This window comes from Schistocerca cancellata, unplaced genomic scaffold (genome assembly GCF_023864275.1).
Source record: "Schistocerca cancellata isolate TAMUIC-IGC-003103 unplaced genomic scaffold, iqSchCanc2.1 HiC_scaffold_718, whole genome shotgun sequence".
In the NCBI taxonomy this organism is placed as follows: domain Eukaryota; kingdom Metazoa; phylum Arthropoda; class Insecta; order Orthoptera; family Acrididae; genus Schistocerca; species Schistocerca cancellata.
In genome coordinates this window covers 12592217-12598764 of record NW_026046729.1, presented here as the reverse complement: position 1 = coordinate 12598764, position 6548 = coordinate 12592217, and positions in this window count along the sequence as shown.

The window sequence follows — 6548 nt, the reverse complement described above, 5'->3', positions numbered from 1 at the left end:
TACCACAGCTCTGTTAGGCTCTTGGAGAAGTCGAATAGAGCTTGAGGTTTTAAATCGCGACTCAATTTATGTGTCGAATCATCATTGGTAGAATGGAAATGTTACAGTAAATGTGCATTTGCGAATCGCATTAAAGCTACAGCAACCACAGGGGAGGTTCGAAGCGGCAAGCGCAGACTTGTTAGTCTCTTGGGGAGAAATCGGTACAAAGCCTGTAGTTTTTAATCGCGACGCAATATCTGTGTCGTATACTCACTGCGAAACAGCCAGGACTATAGATAACTTGCTGTGTTACAACAAATCAAGCTAGTGCACTCGCAAGAAAGGTTCCATGCGGCAACCGCAGATTTGTTAGTCTCTAGGAAATAAGTCGGTAAGGAGCATGTAGTTTCCAGTCGTACGCCATTTGTGTGTCGAATCATCATTTGGAGGGTGCAAGGGTTATATTAAATGAGCAAATGTTCATCGGATTGTAGAGACTTCCCTGACAAGAGAGGTTCCGTGTTGTAACCGCAGATATGTGAGTCTCTTGGAGAGAAGTTGGCTTGGTACCTGTAGTTTTCAATCACGAAGCAATTTATGTGCCGAATCTTCTTGTGAAAGGTGCCAGTGCTACAATATTTGAGCAGTGGAGAATCGGTTTCCAGCTACTTCACTCCCAGGAGAGGTTAGTTGCGGCAACTTATTAGTCTTTTGAAGATGAGTTGGGATGGTACACTGCAGTTTTCAATCGCAAGGAAATTTTTGTATATATTCCAGGCTATTAGGGTGCAACGGTTACAGTAATTGAACAATGATACATGGGATTCAAGCTACTGCACTCCCAGGAGAGGTCACATGAGCCTATTGCAGGCTTGATAGTCTGTTGGAGACAAGCGGGAATAGGGCCTGTAGTTTTCAATTGCGGCGCAATTTATGTGTCGAATCTTCATTGTGAGGGTGCCAGGGTTACATTAAACGAGCAGTGGTGCATCGGAATCTAGCTGCAGCACTGCCAGAAGAGGTTTCATGCGGCTACCTTAGCTCTGTTAGTGTCTCGGAGAGAAGTCGTCACCGCGCCTGTAACTTTGAATAATTTGTGTCGAATCCTCAATGGAAGTGTGCCACGGTTACATAAAATGAGCAGTAGTGCATCGGATTCAATCTACTGCATTTCCAGGAGACGTTTCGAGCGGATACTGAAGTACTAATAGCCTTTTGGAGAGAGCTAGCCATGAAGCCTGTACATTTCAATCGAGACGCAATTAGTTTGTCAATTCATCATTAGGTGAGTGCCTGGGTTACATTAAATGTGCAGTGGTGCATCGGATTAAGCCTACTGCACTGCTAGGACAGGTTTCATGAGGCTGTCTCAGAACTGTTAGTCTCTTGGAGAGAAGACGGCTTGGTGCCTGTAGTTATCAATCACGACGCAATTTACGTGTCGAATCTTCATTGGGATGTTGCCAGGATTATATTAAATGAGCAGTGGTGCATCGGATTCCAACATCTGCACTGCCAGGAGAGGTTTCATGATGCTACCTCACCCTGTTTGTCTCTTGGAAGTCTTGGTGCCGCAATTTATGTAGAGTCTGCGTACGAAGGTTGCCAGGATAACAATGAATGAGGTTTTGTGCATGGTATTCAGGCTACTTCACTGCCACTGGAGGTTTTTTGCGGCTATGACAGATTTGTTACTCTCTTGGAAAAAAGTCGGCTTGTGGCATGTAGTTTTCAAAAGCGACCTAATTTATCTGTCGAATCTTCATTGGGAAGGTGCCAGGATTACAATAAATGTTCAGTGGTGCATCGGTTTCAGGCTACCGCACTACCAGGAGAGGATTGATGCGGCAAAAACAGCTCTGTTAGAATCTTGGAGAGAAGTCCACAGGGTGCCTCTAAGTTTCAATCGCGATGAAATATTGTCGAATCTTCATTGGAAGCGTGCGAGGTTTAAATTTATCGAGAAGTGGTACTACTGTACTGCCAAGATAGGTTTCATGAAGCTACCTCTCTTGGAGAGAAGTCGGCTTGTATCCTGTAGTTTTCAATCGCGAACGAATTTATGTGTCAGATCTTCATTGTGAGGGTGCCAGGGATACATTAAATGAGCAGTGGTGCATCGGATTCCAGCAACTGCACTGCCAGGAGACGGTTCTAGCAGATACTGATGCACTAATAGCCTTTTGGAGAGAGCTCGTCATGGGACTTGCACTTTTCAGTCGCGACGCAATTTATTTTTCGATTCATCGGTAGGAAAGCGCTAGAGTTACATTAAATGTGCGTAGGTGCATCGGATTCAAGCTAATGCACTTTCGGGAGATGTATCATGCAGCAACGGCAGCTGTTCTAGGCTCTTGGAGAGAAGTATACTTGGTGCTTGCAGTTTTCAATCGCGACGCAATTTATGTGTAGGATCTTTATTAGAAGAGTGCCAGGGATACATATAATGAGCAGTGGTGAACGGATTCAGGCTACTGCACTGCCAGGATACGTTTCATGGCGATTGGTGCCTGTAGTTTTCAATCGTGACCAAATTTATGTGTCGAATCTTCATTGGGAGGGTGCAATGGTTACATTAAAAGAGCAGTGTTGCATCGAATTCCAGCTAATACACTGCCAGGAACGGCCTCATACGGCTACCTAATAGCATTCAGCCTCTTCCCGAGGAGCCGACTTGGTCCCTTTAGGTTCAATCGCGACTCAACGTATGTTTCGAATGTTCAATTGGGAGGTACAATGGTTACATTAAAAGAGGAGTGGTGCATCGGGTTCTAGCTACTGTACTGCCAGGAGGGTTTCATGCGGCTGCCTCTTTTGAGTTAGTCTCTTAGAGAGAAGTCGGCTTGGTGAAATTAGTTTTCAATCACGACCCAAATTTTATGTTGAACCTTGATTGGGAGGGTGCAATGGTTACATTATAAGGGCGGTAGTGGCACTGCCAGGAGACGTTTAATAAGACTATCTACTCTCATTTAGTCTCCTCGGTAGAAGTGGGCTTCGTGACCCTATGTTTCTATCGCAACACAATGTATGTGTCGAATCTTCATTGGGTGGGTGCCATGGTTACATTAAAAGAGCAATAAGGAATCGGAATCCAGCTACTGCACTACCAGGATAGGTTTCATACGGCTATCTATCTTCATGTAGTCTCTCCGGAGTGAATTCGGCTTGGTGCCCCTAGTTTTCAATTGCTACAGAATTTATGTGAGGAATCTTCATTGAGAGGGTGCAATGGTTGCATTACAAGAGCAGTAGTGCATCGGATACCAGTTACTGCACTGCCAGGAGGGGTTTCATGTTTCTACCTCACCTGAGTTAGCCTCTTGGAATGAAGTCGGCTTGCTGCCTCTAGTATTCAATCGCGACCTAATTTATGTGTCGACTCTCTACTGGTATGTTGTAATGGTCACATTCAAAGAGAAGTGCAGCATTGGATTCCAACTCCTACACTGCCAGGAGAGGTTTCAAGCGGCTACCTCTCCAATTTTAGTCTCATCGAGAGTGGTCGGATAGGTGCCCCTAGATTTCAATCGCTACGCAATTTAAGTGTCGAATCTTCATCCGGAGGTTGCAATGGTTACGTTAAAAGAGCAGTGGTGCATCGGATTCCAGCTACTCAACTGCCAGGAAAGTTTTCATGCGGCTACCTCATCTGATTTAGTCTCTTGGAATGAAGTCGGCTTGGTGCCGCTAGTTTTCAATAGCGACGCAATTTATGTGTTGAATCTTCATTGGTATGTTTTAATGGTCACATTAAAAGAGCAGTGCAGCATCGGATTCCAACTGCTACACTGCCAGGAGAGGTTTCAAGCGGCTACCTCTTCTCATTTAGTGTCATCGAAAGAGGTAGGCTTGGCGCCCTTTGTCTTCAACCGCGACGGAATTTATGTGTAGAATCTTCATTGGGAGGGTGAAGTGGTTACATTAAAACAGCAGTGGTGCATCGGATTCCAGCTACTGCACTGCCAGGAGAGGTTACAAGCCGTTAAATCATCTGAGTTAGTCTCTTGGAGGGAAAACGGCTTGGTGCCCCTGGGATTCTATCGCGCCGCAATTTGTGTAACAAACCTTCAGTGAGAGGGTGCAATGTTTACATTAAAAGAGCAGTCGTGCATCGCAGTCCTGCAACTTCATTGCGAGGAGAGGTTTCACGCGGCTACCTCATCTGAGTTAGTCTCTTTGAGACAAATCGGCTTGGTGCCACTAGTTTTCAATATCGACGCAATTTATGTTTCGAATATTCTTTGGGAGGGTGCAATGGTTACATGCAAAGAGCAGTGTGGCATCGGATTCCAGCAACTGCACTGCCATTAGAGGTTTCATACGGCTACCTCATTTGAGTTAGTCCCTTAGAGAGAAGCCGGCTTCGTGCCATTAGCTTTCAATCGCAACGCAAATTATGTGTCGAACGTCCTTGGGACGGCGCAAAGGTTAAATTAATACAGCAGTGGTGCATCGGTTTCCAGCTACTGCACTGCCAGGAGAGGTCTCATACGGCTACCTAATAGCATTCAGCCTCTTCCCGAGAAGTCGGCTTGTTCCCCAAAGGTTTCAATCGCGACGCAACTTATGTGTCAAATGTTCATTGGGAGCATGCAATCGTTAAATTAAAAGAGAAGTGGTGCATCGAATTCCAGCAACTGCACTGCCAGGAGAAGTTTCATGCAAATACCTAATCTGAGTTACTCTCTTGAAGAGATGTCCCCTTGGTGCCGCAAGTTATCAATCGCGACGCAATTTATGTGTCGAATCTTCATTGGGATGGTGCAATGGTTACATTAAAAGAGCAGTGTTGCATCGTATTCCAGCTACTGCACAACCAGGGGATGTTTCATACGGCTACCTATTCTCTATTAGTCTCTTTGGGAGAAGTCGGCTTGGTGCCCCTAGGGCCTGAACGACGCAATTTATGTGATAAACTTCATTGGGAGGGTGCAATGGTTACATTAAAAGAGATGTGGTGCGTCGGATTCCAGCTACTGCACTGCCACGAGAGGTTACAAACGGCTACCACATCTGAGTTAGTCTCTAAAAGAGAAGTCGTCTAGGTACGCCTAATTTTCAATCGCGACGCAAATTAGGTGTCGAATCGTCATTGGGGGATTGCAATGATTACATTAAATGAGCAGTAGTGCATGGGATTGAAACTACAGCCAGGAGAGATTGTATGCGGCTACCTCATCTGATTTACTCTCTTGCAGAGAAGTCGGCTTGGTGCCCCTACTTTTCAATCGTGACGCAATTTATGTGCCAAGTCTTCATTGGGAGGGTGCAATGGTTACATGTCATCGGCGAACCTCAAAGTTTTTATTTCTTCTCCATGGATTTTAATACCTACTCCGAATTTTTCTTTTCTTTCCTTTACTGCTTGCTCAATATACAGATTGAATAACATCGGGGAGAGGCTACAACTCTGTCTCACTCCCTTCCCAACCACTGCCTCCCTTTCATGCCTCTCGAATCTTATAACTGCCATCTGGTTTCTGTACAAATTGTAAACAGCCTTTCGCTCCCTGTATTTTAACCCTGCCACCTTTAGAATTTGAAAGAGAGTATTCCCGTCAACATTGTCAAAAGCTTTCTCTAAGTCCACAAATGCTACAAACGTAGGTTTGCCTTTCCTTAATGTTACTTCTAAGATAAGTCGTAAGGTTAGTATTGCCTCACCTGTTCCAATATTTCTACGGAATCCAAACTGATCTTCCCCGAGGTCAGCTTCTACCAGTTTTTCCATTCGTGTGTAAAGAATTCGCGTTAGTATTGTGCAGCTGTGACTTATTAAACTGATAGTTCTTTAATTTTCACATCAGTCAACACCTGCTTTCTTTGGGATTGGAATTATTATAGTCTTCTTGAAATCTGAGGGTATATCGCCTGTCTCATACTTCTTGCTCACCAGATGGTAGAGATTTGTTAGGATTGACTCTCCCAAGGCCGGCAATAGTTCTAATAGAATGTTGTCTATTCCCGGGGCTTTGTTTCGACTCAGGTCTTTCAGTGCTCTGTCAAATCCTTCACGCAGTATCGTATCTCCCATTTCATCTTCATCTACATCCTCTTTCATTTCGATAAAATTGTCCTTAAGTACATCGCCCTTGTATAGACCGTCTATATACTCCTTCCACCTTTCTGCCTTCCCTCCTTTGCTTAGAACTGGGTTTCCATCTGAGCTCTGGATATTTATACAAGTGGTCTCTTCTCTCCAAAGGTCTCTTTAATTTTCCTGTAGGCAGTATCTATCTTACCCCTAGTGAGATAAGCCTCTACATCCTTACATATCTCCTCTAGCCATCCTTGCTTAGCCATTTTGCACTTCCTGTCGATCCCATTTTTGAGACGTCTGTATTCCTTTTTGCCTGCTTCATTTACTGCATTTTTATATTTTCTTCTTTCGTCAATTAAGTTCAATATTTCTTCTGTTACCCAAGGTGTTCTATTAGCCCTCGTCTTTTTACCTACTTGATCCTCTGCTGCCTTCACTACTTCATCCCTCAAAGGTACCCACTCTTCTTCAACTGTACTTCTTTCCCCCATTCCTGTCTACAACCTCTGGTTCTTTCAGTTTA